General features: G+C 34.2%; 1 protein-coding gene across 10 annotated transcripts in view; it reads right to left on the bottom strand.

Annotated features, from left to right (window-relative positions):
* LOC116345988 (myocyte-specific enhancer factor 2) overlaps positions 1-16,911 on the bottom strand; it is a 99,167-nt gene that overhangs the window by 66,622 nt on the left and 15,634 nt on the right. For 2 of the 10 annotated variants that reach the window (XM_031775846.1, XM_031775851.1), the window contains exon 1: positions 11,981-12,785. The exons of 1 other annotated variant lie outside the window; for it this stretch is intronic. The gene's annotated coding sequence lies outside the window, so the exon portion shown is untranslated. Of the gene's footprint in view, positions 1-11,980; positions 12,786-14,717; positions 15,667-15,865; positions 16,119-16,212; positions 16,410-16,911 lie in introns of those variants that run through there. 7 more of the 10 variants (XM_031775844.1, XM_031775843.1, XM_031775840.1 and 4 more) reach the window with 7 other exon arrangements.

The following is a 16,911-nucleotide window of genomic DNA, read 5'->3' as shown; positions in this document are numbered from 1 at the left end:
GTTATTCACATTATGTTGCATCATTGTCATTCAAATTTCACAGCTCTAGTTTATTCATTTTATAGTTATGTTAAATCATTGGAATTCGTTCGGAAACTGCTTAGCATTTGGAAGAGAAAAAAAGCTCAGTTTTGTATGATTTTTTTTCTTCTTCTCTTGAATGTATTGCATGACACATTAACAGATCTCATGATCGCATAAAAACTAGTTTGCATGCGCCAAACACAAAAGATATTCATCGATTGCATTCATTCGATTCAAATGATTTCTATCAATATTATTATATGGACCAGTCCACAGACATTTTCATATTCGAATCATATGCCGTCATTTGTGCTACTGTTCATTTTCATTGATTCATCAACTTTGACAATTTGTTTTGCACTCTTCAATGATTTTATGCCATCGATGCCACATACACTCTCTGTCTCTCGCTGTCGCTCTCTTCTGTTGTTACACTGAATGTTTTTTTCACTCTCGGTAAAACAGCAGCTGTCGATGATAGGAAACAATGCGATGTAATCTTATGTCAATCGACATGCTCCTATTTTGGGACAATGGCTTTTTTAGTCGCTTTTAATTGCTATTATTTGACATTTACAGCTCATACATATGATTAGTTTTATATAGAAATATAAAAAAAAATTATTCTCAATTACAATGTAAATATAATATATTCATATCATAATGCCGTCGGTTATCTGATGTGACGTAGAGTGTTTATTGCACTGTATTGCATGATCGATTTCCGCATTATTCAAAATACAATCGAATGAACGAATGAAAAAAGAATATTGCTTTTGCTTTCATTCTCAATAATAATAATCAAGCATTTTTTTTATTGCTTAATAAATGAAATTCATTTTTATATCATAAATTGAATAACATTTTTGTTCATAAAATAAAATAAATAGAGGTTTTCTTTTTTAAATGAATGTTGAATATTAATTGAATCGAAATATGGAAGAATTTCGAATTGAGAATAAAAAGTGTAACAGAGATGCACTAAATTTTGCAAGACTACAAATTTCTATGCAGTGATAAGAGAATATGCACTGGTCATGCAATGGCCTTGGAGGGGGGAGATCAAGCCTTTCGAAAAGTGAAGTCTACACTTTTGCAAATTTATTCTATCTCATGTAAAAGAGGGAAAAATGTATCTTTGTGAGGGAAAAATGAGTTTATTGCCAAGTGTGTTGTGGAATTTTCTGCCTATGTATTATGGTAAACAAAAGAGTGGATTTTATTAAATTAAGAGGGGTCAAATGTTGTACAGAGCTGAGAATTTTATCAAATGAAAGCATAGGTTTTGATCCAGCATCGGAGGGTCTCTGCAAATCTGAAACAGGGCTATAATTTTCCAACCGCCAAAAATGTCAAACTTGTGACTAAGTGCACATTTTTTTTATAAATACAAGCATTGTGTGCGAAAATTATAGCCCTGATCTGAAAACAGGACGCTCTCAGCAATTATCACGAGATTCTTTTTCTTTGCTAGGGTTTCGAGGACATTTTTTTCGATTTCCCTACTTTTTTTTGAACAAAATTCCTCCCATATTCAATTTTAATTCGAAAGGAATCAAAAACCGCCATTTTAATTTTTTATACGAGATATAATTGAAATTTGCCGGGAAAAAATAGATATTTATTCCAAATATTTACCGTTAACCTTCTTTAAAACTCTTTTTGCCATTACCCCCCTTTGGCGTCTGAGAACTCAGAAGAATTACCAACCTCAGAAATACTAACAAAATGATTAAATTTAATAACAAATAATGTTTTATCCAGGGACCGGGTCGCATATAATTTTATACTAGCATAAAAAACGCAGGCAGTATAAATATACAAAGTATAAACGCAGACGCAACATATCCATCGCTGTTCGCTATGTATGAAGCATGCGAATACATGTTCGTGTGTGCATGTGACCATTGAGAGACGTACGCACATACATTGTATTTATTGAGCGCAGCACAAAGCGAACAGCGACGGATATGTTGCGTCTGCGTTTATACAAAGTATAAATATCTTGCGACACGGTCCCTGGTTTTATCGATGACGTCATTTCAGTTGTTACAAAGTTGAGAATCAAATGAAAATTTCGATTGTGCGACATTATTTTATTAGTTATGTTCATTTATTTGGGTTGGTATTTAAATGTGGTAAATTTGTTATTGTTTTCTCTTTCTGAAGAGGGTTATATCATTGATTAACATATTAAAATAGTTTATCAAAAATAGAGTTCTATTTTGATATTTTGGATGTCTACATTTAAGGATCCAAATTGGAGATCTAAATTGTTTGTTGTCACAAAATTTAAATGTACCAATAGCACGATATTCATATCGTACTATCAATATTATCATGATATAAAACAATTCGGCTAAAAATGAACGAGCCATTTATATTATATTTCTGTGGAAACAAATAGGCATGAATTTATTGATGCCAAAGTTCTAAACTAAATGACTGATCCAAATTGTAATTGGATGTGTGTGTGTTGAATATCTCAAGTAATATGAATATTTTGCTTTCAATCTCAGAAAAATTCTATTCACATAACATTTTTTTTTCTATTGTACTTTTATTATCTAATTTGGAATGCCATTCGTTTCGATTTTTGGCTACTTTTTTTTCTATTCCCCATTCTTTCTTCCTTTCTTTCTTTCTCTCTCGGATGATGTTTACACTGTCTGAAACAATAATCAATGAAAACAATCTCACGCAGGGTCATTTATTATGTTTCAGTGTCAGGTAACAAGTGCGCAAAAAACGTACATATCGAAACATGCCAACCCTTCAATAACATTCACCGCATAACTTTAACTTGTTGTTGTTGTGGTTGAATTTTGCTTTTTGTTTTGTTCCTTCGCTAGAAGGTTATCATGAATATATCCCACGCATAAATTGAATTTTCCACATCATACAATGAACACAATGTTATTTTCGGTTAGTTCGTTTACAAACGAAGCATGAAATGTTTGTGCTGGAACAAGAATAATTGTCATATAATTCAAGCAGATGGAAATGAAAAGCTTTTGTGTGTGCGACCGTTTTTATTGTTGTCGTTTGATTCGATTCGGAATGCACACATTGATTGAGTAATGCACCAAATGATGTTGGCGTATCTTTGACACTGTAGTGTATTATTATTGTTCGACGGCTTGCTTGGCATCCACCGTCACCAAAAGAGAATAAATCTCCGAAGAATTGTATGCTTTTTTGGTCATTTTTTTATCTTTTCCATTCCAATGGTTGTGAGCCAGAGTGAGCTGAAAATAACTGGCCAAATTCAGCGACACAAGCAAATATATTGAGAAACGGGAGGCAATAGAAAGCGCTTTATATTTATTTGCTTGATAAATATTTATTCACTTGTCAAGCACTCTGACACTAAGTTCATTTGACGCTGATTGTTGAATATCTTCCATATAATATTGATTGAATGTGAACACGAAAGAAGAAATGGAGTGATAGAAAGTGAGAGGGAGATGGAGAAGAAGGGAACATACGAACATATTGATAGAGGATAGAAAAACAGAATAACGCAACGCAACATAATACGAAAAATCAAATAACACCACCAGAGAAGCAACCATTTGGTGGGCAGTAACATACGCGAATAAGAGCCACAGCTTTTGATGAACTCAAGTCATATATGCATGGCAATAATGAATGTAATGATAATGACCAACAAAATACTGTGACAAACAGAATCATATGTATAATAGTAACTGTAGCCGTACCTGTGACAACAGGGCTGAAACGAACCAAACAATGTACGCATTTTCGTTCGACATTTATCACACACAATCTCTCCGACTTGACACACCAATGGATCTTACAGCAAAGTTCATCTCTATGGCAATGAATTTCGAACATTTTAATATCGAGCACCGGTTCAATATATAACACACGCTTCGATATTCTAACTCTCAAACGTTCTTTTCTTCCTTTCGTTCGGATTGGACATCATTTTTCGGTCGATTTGTTGAATTGAATAAATCTTGTGCAACAGTCATCAAAATATGTATTAAATTCAATTTACCATTTGACGACAAACCACAAGTTTGACACATAGAAGATAGTTCGAAAATTGAGAATCCGTTATTTTTTTCTCGTTTTACCATTTGCAATTCTCAACAGAATCGCGTCGAATTCTAATTGATGCGATATCTATTCGGTGTGTACTAGAAGTGAAATGTTCCAGAACATTTAGGTGTGAATCAGAGTTACAACAACCTCATTTGCCGGAACCCAAAGAAATTTCCTATACAAGTACACCCACAAACCAGATCTGAAGCTCAGAAGCATCCGTAACTCTGGCGACGATGTTTATTTTCATAAATACAAAAAAAAAAAAAACAGAAGTGATTCGTTAGGATTTGAAAAGAGATAAATGATGCAATGCCCTTGCTCCACGAAATAAAATCTAACGCACCCCCCCCCCCCCCCTTGTGTGCTTACGTCACACACAGACAAACACAGAAAGAGAGAGTGTGTGTGTGTGTTCTAGGAAAAACCTTAATGAAAGAAGAAAATACGATAAGAGTGATTATGAGTCTACCATATTTTGCCATGAGCATGCACATGAACATCAAAACGAAAGATTAATTCGATAATTTGACAAAGATGATATCATTTTCGGTGGAAAATATGCGTCTCACCAGAAAAAATACGATTTATTAAACGAAGACATTTTTCATGACCATTGATCTGGAATTGAATTGGCTTAGCTAAAAATGTGTCTCACTTCCGGCGAACCATAAACATAACATTCAATTTGGCATTATTGAAGTGCGATCACGCATCTCTGACCAAATATTTATTTAATTGTCGTCTTTGTTGACGGCCATACACTAAATGTTTATAAAAAGAGTCGCATATGACCAAAAAAAAAAAGAAACAGAAAAGGCGATTGTGAACCAGAGCAAGTATTGCACGTCTTTTAATTTATTAATTAAGTCAATAGAAAACACAAAACACAAAACAAAAACCAATGAATTCAAGTGTCATTTTATTTGCTGAATTATATTATTCATTTGTCACGCACTGTAAAATGGAAACGTAAATAAAATGCGGTGTTTGTGTGTGAGCGCATGAGCGCTCTTGTATTGACACTGATGAAAATTAATTTGACGATCATTCTGCGCACAAAAACTCATACAACATTATGGCATCGTTACAGATGTGTACAGATGATTTTGTGATTTACAATATTATTTTTGATCCATATAATTTGAACAACAGGTAGATACGTTTGGATGATTGACAATTTTCGTAGGAAAATTGCGTAGTTCATTTGTCTTTTATATTTAAATACTGTCAAGAATGAAATAAGCACAATATTGGCAAACATTGTGAAAAAACTGTGGAGAGAATGAAGGAAAAAGAGATTGAGAGAGAGAGTAAGTTTGTATGTTTTCTGACATTAATTTACATCGATACAGGAAACCACCTTCGCCATTTCTTTCCATTCTCCGTATCAATTGTATACCGGAAAAATTCGGAGCCAATGAAATGTATTGAATCGAACGGAATTGTCCATTTCAATTAAATCAATGAGAATGAATATGATCGTAAATTGATTAGTTGCCAAACAATGCATGGCAATGTCTCGCTCCAAGGGGATAGATAGCGAACACATGTTATCAACAAAAAAAACAACAACAGCAACGATTTGATACGATAGACGACATGTTCAAATACAGCAAGATAATAATAATAAAACAGTCAGACACACGCATTTTTCGGCACTTGATGTGACCAAATTTTCCAATTTCGATTGAATTAGAAATGAATATAGCGTAGGTGCCCTTTTTTTCCATTCAGTACGATTTTTTTGTTGTTGATATTATTATTATTTAGTGTCAAAATATTTAGTGTCTATGCATTGTGCTACTTCACTCATTGATGCGTGCCATTAAATTCTCATACAATCGTGCTCATATTATAAGCCTATTAAATTATTATCAACATCATCATCATCATCATCATCATCGTCGTCACCATTGTCATTACTGTTTACTTTTTTTACGTATTTAAACGCAACACCTGAACACATTCTAAAAATATGCGACTTGTTATATTTTAATTCTTTTCGAGTATCTATACACATTTCTCATGTTATTTTTTCCGCTTCTATACATTTGTCTCCGGTGTTGATTGTACGAACTTGTTCGTTGCCGTCATTATAACGGCTGCCATTTTCTTCGTCGTCGTCGTCATTGCCGTTGTCTCACTTCGGTTTGATATATGTCGTACACAAGAATTGATAATAATAAAAATGTTTCGGTTTAAATTTATACCACTCTTTCGTTATTTTTGGCATATGTGTAAAATTGTACATTTAAAATAGACAAAATACGTGCTCAAAAAATGAATAAAAGAAGAAGAAAAAACGTACACAAATTTGCGTGCTTTTTTTCGGGGAGACCTTTTGCCTCATTATTTTGGTTCTTTTAACTCTCTTTCTATGTGTCTCTTTCTCAGGAGTATGGATTCCAAGTAATTATAGCAACAGGTCTTTCTGACTTAAACATACAAATACATTCAGTCAATTGTACATATCTATGCACGTGCGTTGTTCGATATGTATCTCTCTGTCTCTGCAACCGGTCTATCTTTATCTCGCAAACATTCATTTTCATTGTCCACATGAAATTGACTGTGTCCGCTACATTTCTGTCTCGTTCTATCTCTCTATCTCTCTCTCTTTTTCTCCTTCTGGATTTCACTCCAATCATTTTAATTAATTCACGATTTATGTAAATATTATGAACTTACAACCTGTATTTTATGGTTGATGTATGTTCCGAATGCGCGATTTTCGTGTTCGTCGTCATCGTTTGTGGTTTGAATCTTGTTGTGTGCTTGTCTCATTGTTTTTATTCTTTGTGTGACTTGCGAGTTTCAATTTGTGCACACACACACACCCGCGGAATCGGTAAATGTATTTTTATCCATATATACTTATATTTTTCTTCACATTTGCGGAACAGGTCTGACAACATTATGATCTGTTCAATCAAAATTTTGTTCTCAATACTCATCGAAATGAAGAACAAGAAAAAAACACGCAAATTTGCCAGCGGATTAAAATCGCGCGCATCACAAAAGTCCAATTGTTTTCTTCTTCGTTCGGTCAATTTAGTATCTATAGACGTAACGTATAATCGATTTTATTCAAATTTGTTCTGTGCTTCATTTTATTCTAATGCCAATTCAATGATGCAGACCCAGATATCGTAATTATCATTTATTAAAAGTTTATAAACTGCTTTCTTGTCAACGTCGACAAAAAAAACCGAGCCGAAATTCGCATTGTGGATTTGAACGAATAGAGACACCGAATTACAGCTCCTATAAATCAGAAAAAAAAACTTTCAAAGAGTCTTTTTAATAGCACGGAATGGAATTTTTTTCTGCAGCATTGTACATTCGAAAGAAATCTCAAAACGAGTATAACAGGAGTATGTTGGAATCCACATAAACCGGTGAGAGAGTGCAAATAAAATGATCAAGTGTAGAATGTTTTGCCCTTCGCTTGTTCCATGTATGACTCAATGGACTCTCACGCCACAGACGCGAAAACACACACCAAAATATTATTGACCTGGTCCAATTAACAAACTTATTTAAATAAATGACTTATTAATTTGGTACCACTGCAAGAGAATAAAAAGCGCAAATCTTTTTTTTTAATACGTTTTCACGAGGCTATTTTTAGATTGTTCATATTTTTAGCGATCAATTTTGATTTGCTTATATTTGTAGCTTAATTTAAGCTAAATTGATGGAATCTGATTGACATGCTTTTGGCCATATTTTGTGACGGTAAAAGCAATATCTGTAGAGAAAAAAAAACAGAAACGAAAACGAAATGCGCTAAATTTTGATTAAAAAATATGGATTGATTTGCATTACATTTTACAAGAGAAAAACACTGAAATGAGTGTTGAGTAATTCAAACAACGTCGTGTTGGCAACCATCGCAATTTTTTAATAACGACATAGAGACCGTGATATCTTTTGAATAATTCATCGCGATGGCAAAAGGTTTTTTTCCGACAAAAGTCATATGCTACATTTGGTCATTGATAAATGTTGCCCATTATATACCATTTTGGAAAAACTCTCGCGCTCGCAGAAGTGGCCAAATGTGAATCGAATAAAATTATTTTAATGAAAATAGAGATAGAGAGAGAGCAAGCAAGAGATGGAGATATGTAGCAAATCATGCATGCAGATATGTCAAATGATTTTTTTGTGACCGTACTCATCGTGTAGGATTTTTTTTCTTTGTTCGTTTTGCATTTACCATTTAACCATTCTTTCACTGAACGCGTCAAATGAGACACAAATCGTGTGAAATATGTTTTTATGTTAAAAGTGAGAGATCGAGAGAAAAAAAATGGTGTGCATTCGAACATGAGTCCATGCATACAGCGTAAATACAGGTGGAATTTCTGTGTCAATAATCATGTCACATTTTAAAATCAAAATAATTTAAGATGGTGGCCTTTTGACTCAATTTGTGTATTATTATCCGGGAAAACAGTTCACGTCACCATGTCGATTCGGGTGACATGAAAGCGAAAAAATGGCCGCTGAAAAATGTATTCAAAGCTCCCCTTTACTCCTCATCGCCCCCCCCTCTCTCTCTCTCTCTCTCTACTAGAGGGCTGTCGTGCATATGTCTCATGAAATGCGACACCAGTTTTTGTCGCCTAATTTTCCACAAGTCAGTCAATAAAACTATAATAGAGCCAGACCTAATTAGGAATGAATAAAAACCTGATGAAGAAACAGGGATATCATAACACACACTCAACGCCATTGAATCGAATGATGCATAAATTTATAGACATGTCCTATTGCAGCCAGAACAGCTGGGTAGACTAAATCGAAACTATGACTTGAACATTTTCATCATTGTGATGATTTGGTTAAATCAGTGGCTATATTTCCACACAAATAAATATGCACAGTTCAAACTACTTGCTCATTATAATTGTTATTATCATTGTTGTGTACGTTTGAATGCCGTTGTTTCGTGTGGCAAGTGATAAGGTTTCGCTTTTTTATTACTATTATTACTTGAAACGCGCTACTCTCTCAACGGACCGAAAGAAATATACATTATTCTCCGAGCGAAAGACGAAGATGAAAAACACAAACACACGCAAACTCGAAACAGTTGACCGTTGAAAAGAGTGAATAACAATGAATATGGAAAAGAAGCAGCAGCAATAAACTACAGAACGACGGCGACGTCAACAGACAAGTCTCATTTCGCGCGATCTAGCAATTCATTCAGCCGGTTACACAATGTGATGCATAGAACTCTCTTTTGTTCTCTTGTTTTGAATAAAAACAACAACAACAAAAAACAGAGAAAAACAACCAAGGGGCAAATTACACGAAATTATTCATTGTCGTTCGACTGAAATGCACTTCTTACTACTAGCGAAAAGTAGTTGAATTTTAACTTTTTTTTTTCTCTTTGTTTATATGTAATTTTTGGACATCAGTTTCACTCAAATCGATATTCGTTGCTCATTGATGGCAAACTGAGCAAATTGCAAACTGATGATTATCCATATTTTTCTATCAAAAAATAATGTATTGCATGATATATATTCCCCCTTGGGGAGAAAAGCAACGATAGTTGATGGTTTTCAATTTATTCTAGACAAAATCATGCAGTCAAAGGGAAATGTGAAGCGTAACTCTTTCATAGACATATTTACGAACACGAAATCTGGGAGTAGCTGTGGCAGTAGTGCGAAAGAGCAAATGTGTTTGTGACATGGAGATAGATAGAAAGAGAGAGAGAGAGAGAGAGAGAGAGAGAGAGAGTTACAGAGAAAATTAAAAGTAAAAAGTAAATAAATGGCTATGAGTGAAGAGAGCGCATTTACATGAATAATAACAAAAACACGAAGTGTCGAACAAGTCTTTGCATGATAAATAAAAATATAAAATAAAATGAAGCAAAAGGGAAAAAAACACGGAGAATAACAGCAGAGAAGCGGCATCAGAAATAAAAATTGCACAAATATATTGTGTATATTATATGTATTGAATCGAATGTAAAAAAACAACAACAAGATTCTCATAAAATGTTTTATTTTTCATCGATTCGAATCGTATTTCATTCCGCTGTAATATTTGCCTTCTTCATTCGCTTGCTGGTACAGGCACTGTCGATATCATCATCATTTTTTTACACACTCCATACGGTTTTGTGTATTTCACTCTTTCTCGTTCGCTCCAACTCAACCATCGCCAATCGTATTGTATTTTGCAAGCAAACGTTCGTTTGTTTTGCTCTTCTCTCTTTAAGTTTGTGCCGCCATTTATTTGCTTTTTTATGTATACATGTAATTATCGTGTCGTAAAGCAAGCGAGCGACCTTGAAAAAAAAATTATATACATACACAAACACATTGTCACAGAAAACAGATTGGCTAAACAATGTTTCCAGTCTTAGTATACACAAATGCTGTTGAAATATATTCCTCCTCGTGCTCGCTCGCTTGCACACTCTTCTTATTCATCTGTTTTATGTCTACAGAGAGCAGGACAAAAAAATTGAATTAAATGCCCACTGAATTGAAGTTTTTTTTGATTTTGTTTTGCTGTTTCTCATTTTTTTTGGCGTTGACAATTTTAGTCATTCTTTTTCATGGCTCTTCAAATCCATTCGCACAACCAGCACAGTGACATTAGCTCATCATAAACGGTTCATTTCCGAATGTAAAGTATACATTTCAAAAAACATATGTATTATATACCGTACCACTGAAGACTCGAACTTTCTTCGCATTTGGCATTTTAAATGAATGAAATTGATGATTTTGAATGGAAAATGCATTCAAAGAGCATAACGACAAGTAGCTTAATGCAAGAGCAACGATGAACTAATAAAAAAGTGCTCGGTCTACATACAATGAAGCGATAACTGTCTGTCAATAGAATATACAACAAACAGGAATAAAATGACAAACGAGTGGAATAAAGCGCTCTTTCATTGAACACACTCACACGCTGATTAAGTCTGTTGTGAGTATGACTTACACAATACAACATTAACAGTCACGAAATGTTGTTGGCATGTACACATCGCCACCGAAATGGATCCAGTGAAAAAGAAACCCCAGTTGTTTGCGTGTGCTTATGCTTTTATATGTATGGAGCACGCACACGTACACATAACATACCCAATCGCTGGTGTGTTCATGTCTCAGTTCGCCTGAGCAACTGACAAAACAAGCAACAAGTACATGAAAAATGAATATCACGGATGCAAACTAAATGTGACGTTCTTATTATTTATTTTTCTCTCTAGATTGGCTCGATTTTTCGTTTCATTTTAACATTTTTTTTTTTGCCACCACCAAATGTGAGCATAAATTTTCTAAAATATATAAACATAATCACACACAATAAAAATACTGCTCGAATGCGATTCGGTCGTTTTATTGATTTATTCAAATCGAAATCGGTATTCACGATGGATGTATTTATTTTTCTTTATGGTTGTTAACAAAACAATTGCGATTTTATAAAAAGTAAGGAACTGTGCATTAAAAGCTAATTTCAATCGACGAAAATCAAATACACACTTATTTAATTGAAAACAGAAGAAATCTTTGATACATATTCTGTTATTGCATCTCTTTTGTGCGAAATTTTGTAATGTGAAAAATGCATGATGTAAATTGAGATAGAGACAGAGAAAGAGAGTAAGACAGAGTTGTTCAAGCCCCCTACACAAAACGAAATCATATATTTCATTCAATATCGTCGTCATGTACACCGAACGTCATAGACAAACGATATAAGATCCAATTCTTTCTATTCGAAATGGATTAACGACGACGACGGCAACGACGACAAAAGAAGAAAGAACAATAATGCATGATTATAGCCATTAAATATCATGAAATTGCGTTAAAGTCCATTGATTTCTTACCTCTCTCAATCCGAAAAGCGCCAATGTCACACATAAACACACACTACACAATCCAATCACCGAATAATATATTAAAACACGCAAAACTTAAACGTAAATGTGTACCTTTGTTTTATCTAATGCGTTTCTATCTCTGTTCTTCAATTTTTAAATTGTTTTCATTTTTACTATTGTTGTTAAGGCTTGAAGTTCCAATAAACAAGAATATACAATCGAAACGATTCTCGATACCTTTGAGTTGTGTTCGATTCGTCCTTCTCTTCAACTTGATTTATCACTTGCCAAAATAGTCAATGGCACGCTTTAAAGTGGCGATTCAAACAAACGCGACTTAAAATGAAGAAGAACTGAAAATGCTGGGCCAGTTTGTTTCGTCCACCAAAATAAAATGATAAACCGAACAATTGAAAAACGAACAAAATGGAAATGTCGTCAACGACGACGAGGATTTGTGTTTTATTTCCTTCGGATACTCTGTTTTATCTCGTTTTCTTCTCTTGAACACTGTGTATTATCAAAAGCTAGCACGAGAGAAAGAGATTTCAACAAAAAACAAATTTGTTGGGCTTCGTCAAGTACTGAAATTCAAAAACGTTTCGCCACAATTTAACTAAACTTTCTTCTCTCAGTTCGTCTTCCTCTTCTTACTTTTTTTCCTATTCGATATATTGTCATGTATACATTTTTTTCAGCATTATTTTCCCTTTTTAAAAAGAGCTTCTATTGCGCATACGCATACCACATGTTGTTATTGTTGTTGTTGCTTGAATGCTTGAATATGTTGTTTTTTATTCCTATTGCAACCAAGAAGAGTTCCATGTAGTTGGAAGCTTTTTCTTGGCGCTCATCACACACACACACACTTTTCCTCTCCGTCCTCCGCTCTCTTAATTTCGAAAATGAAGTCGAATGGTTTAGAAAGAGAATGTGTCGCCGTTTTGAAAGCGACCGTTTCCATCAATATGGAAAGTGATAAATCATTTGGCGTGCTTGATGTTCATCAAACGAATAAAATACTATATAGTTTATTTACGCGTGTGTATGACGTGCACTACCGTGTGTCAGCATTAAGGACTTACATATGAATGATAAAAGGAATCACCAAATGAAACCACTAGTTAATTGCGCTCGAATTCGAACAAAAAGCTTCTATCGGTTTTTTTTTTCAATAACACTTTCAAATTCAAATCCAAAATGATGAAGTCAACATTCATGTTTAAAACAAAATCAAAAATATTCGTTTGAAAAAAGTTACGCTAATCCCGATAATATGACGTGTTAATATGCATAAGAATGTGTAACGAATTTGTATTTGAAAAGTCGTTGTATATGTGTGCTCTTCCCCCGAAACAGTGCTCGATATAAGATAACGCAAACGAAAGAAAATGAATTAAAAAAAGGAGAAACAAAAACTTATTCCATCATTTGAAACATTCAACGAATGGAATCCGAATAATTTGGCGCGAAGAATTTTAACGAAAACATTAAATGAGTTTTATTGCTTGCGTTGTTTGATTTAAATCTGTCCGTTTTGAGTGCGCCATTGCCTGTGTTGTTGTTGCTGCTGCTGTGCCGGCTTCTATAGAGCACGAGCACGCGCGCGTTTTCAAATGCGCAATCATGATGATGATATGAGGGCATGCGATAAATTCACACTTGCATAAAAATGCGGCATGAACCCATACAAAGCCAAAGTTCTCACCAATCGTCACGGCATGGACCATGAACAAATCGAAAAAAAAGCGAAAAACAAAATGCCAACTTGGTTGCAACGAAAATGTAATAAGTTTGTTCGTAACATTTTTAACCCCTTTTCGATTCGGTTTTGTGCGGATCAAAGAAAAAGATGCGGAACACATTGAGAACCAGAGATGAAACATCATGATCTCGTCATCGACTTGTTGCTGCTTTGAACTCGACGGAAGAAAAAAAATTACAGAGCATTTTGTTTTTGAAATGTATAGATGACATTTCGGCTTGTGATTCGCTCATATAAATTTATAGTTTTTTTTTTTACTACGAGAAATTGGCGGCAGCCGTTTTATACTGTGTCAATTGATAAATTGCACACACATCGAACTCCGAACTTGGCTCAGCGATCTTTGTCTCTCGTACTCGTATGTGTGCTGGAGTGTGTGCTGCGTACACACAGAAATGATGTGCATACACAATTGGTGCGAGTTATTTGATGCCGCATTTTGTCACATAATTTGTGTTATTTTTTTATATGTTCCTTTCTTTCAATGTTGATTTGTAATTGCGTTACAATGCGCACCACATTAACTGATTGGTATAATCATCATTGTGTGTACGACTTTCTTCAAATATGTAATTTTTTTTTTGTTGTTGTTGTCGGCATTTGATGTTTTTGCGTATTTTTTTAGTAATGGTGTTGTCGCCGTCGTTGCTGCCGTTTGTACTATCGTACACATTTACTCACATGCTCGTCATTCCCATTGAGTCTGAAAATTAATTTCAATTCAAACACCGAATCCATTCGAACATGACAGCATGATCACTGATCAAATGATTATTATGAATGGCTACAGCTTTCGGTAGTTTTCCATACAGATACACATACACATACTATATGGCATAACATCAATGCAATGCTTTCAGAATCGAATTCAAACAAACTCTATCTTGAATGTTCACTTCATTTGCATATTTGATGAAAAAAAAGCATCGTTTCGTTTGGAAAGAACAAGAAATTGAAATACGCATCGTGTTTACTTACCTGATCGTTCGTCTTTTTTTATTGTTGCGGTTATTTTGTAAATAATTCAGAGTTCCAATGCACTTCAAATGACGTTCGGGTTTTGTGTCTATTTACAACTGTCACATTCGTCCGAAAGGTAAACAATCAAAAAATATTTTTTTTTTTTTAAATTAAAACACATATATATACACACACACAAACATACACCCAAATCCAATGCGATGGATATCAGGATCAAGTCAAATATATATATAAATTATTGGATCGTTGTTATTCTCTTCCTCTGTTTCTCTTTTAATCGCAGTAAACAAAAATATGCACGTCACCAAAATTAAATTCGCGTATTTTTTTCGTTGTTTCCGTTAATGCACAACCGTAAAAGCATGCGATATATTCAAAGTTCTCTTCTTTTCAATTTTTTTTTCGTTTTTTTTTGCGCCTTGTTTCGTCTTTTTTTATCAACACAATTATAGCAGCATCGTATGTACGCACAGCACACGCACATGCATATTTATTGTTGATGTCATATTTATTCGGTCAACAGTTGGTTGAGTTTGGCTTTAAAATAAATTAAAAATCATTTTTATGTAAATTCTGTTGGATTTTTGTTAAAATTTTGTCATATATTTTTTTTGCTGCTTTTCTCTCACACACACTCTCTTGTTCTTATCCATCTGTAATGTATGGTGCTGATCGTTTTCCAGCTATCAAAAATACGAAACAGAATGAATACAAAATAAAAAAAAGAAATGTTGTTGTGATTGTATGTGTCGTAATAAATTCAAAACACCGAAACACGCTCGATCAACGGAATAGCACAAATCACCACCAAACTTAATGCAATGACAACCGAAGCCGTACTGATAATAACAATAATAATATGAACGAACAAAAAAAAACACACACACATAAAATTATGCTCGGATTCTCGCGTATGGAATGAATCGCGAGAGGAGCGAAATAAAAAGTGGCGACAACAGAAGAGCAAATGTAACAAAACAGACGACAATAACAATAATTAGAAGAGAAAAACAACAACACTGCTCAGCTCTTTACATACAGAAGAATGAATTTTGAACCCAGATGGCATAAAGAGAGAAATATTAAAAAAACTATACAGATTGACTAAATTTGCGCCTTCCTTGTGATATATAAATTGTACTCACACATTTGGCTCTTTTCGATACTATCTCAGTTGTGTTTTGATTTGTTTTTTTTTTCTTATTATTTCATTCGTTGTCGTTTGTCGTCTTCTTCTTTTTCGTTCGCTGATTTTGGTCTCCGATTTCTTTCAAATTGTGCGTGTATGATTATTGCTTTCAATTATTATAATATTTTACATTATTTTGTGTCAAATTAAATAACAACCGATCGAAAGAAAATCAACAAATACCGAAAATTGTCTCTCTTTATCTCTCTTTCTCTTTTTTTTTTGTTACTCTGAACTCTGGATTTTGAGCAGCAGTAGCAGCAAAAAAAAAAACAACAAAATATTGTAACCGAAAAGATTCACCACCAGTAATTGAGCCGAAAAAAAAGAAACACAGAAACAACAAAACAGTAACAGCAAAGCAATGAGCAAAAAAAAAACCGAACTAAAAAACTGAATCGAAACAACGTTGTTATCCGCTCTCGTGTGTTTTTCGTGTGTCTTTTGAAAACAGTGTGTGTTGTATTTCGGCGCTGCGCGTTGCAAGTATTTGCACGATCATTGAGTTAGGACTGACGGAAGATTTTCATTAATTTTGTATTTTTATTTTATTCTCATGTTTAAGTCCGCTGATTTGGTTGCGCTGTCTCGTTTTCGCGCGATCGGTTGTCGTCATCCTCTGTCGTCGTCGTCGTAGCCGTCGTCGTCGTCTTCTTTTATTTGTGTTTTTTTTCGCTTTTGCTTCTTTTTTTTATTCGCTCTCTGTTTCTTTTCTTCATGCACCGCGTGCGCTGCTGTTGCTGCTTTTTTTTCTTCTTCTCTCGCTTAAATTTATTATTTTGATTCGTACAACGAGTTTTGCCCATACATTGTTAATCGGCAATATACTTACATAGGCGATCAACACCGAACGCGCGATTCCATTCGCTCGCTCTTTTTCGCGCATTTACCGACATATATCTACGGCCATTCGCTCATTCGATCGCAAGACTTAAATCCATATATGTGTATATTGTTTTTTTTCTTTGTTTTCGTTGTTTCAATTTTGTGCCATTGTTATGT

The sequence above is a fragment of the Contarinia nasturtii genome, unplaced genomic scaffold, assembly GCF_009176525.2.
Source record: "Contarinia nasturtii isolate CC-2019 unplaced genomic scaffold, AAFC_CNas_1.1 Cnas_scaffold_1371, whole genome shotgun sequence".
In the NCBI taxonomy this organism is placed as follows: Eukaryota; Metazoa; Arthropoda; class Insecta; order Diptera; family Cecidomyiidae; genus Contarinia; species Contarinia nasturtii.
This window is presented reverse-complemented; position numbering and strand designations above follow the sequence as displayed.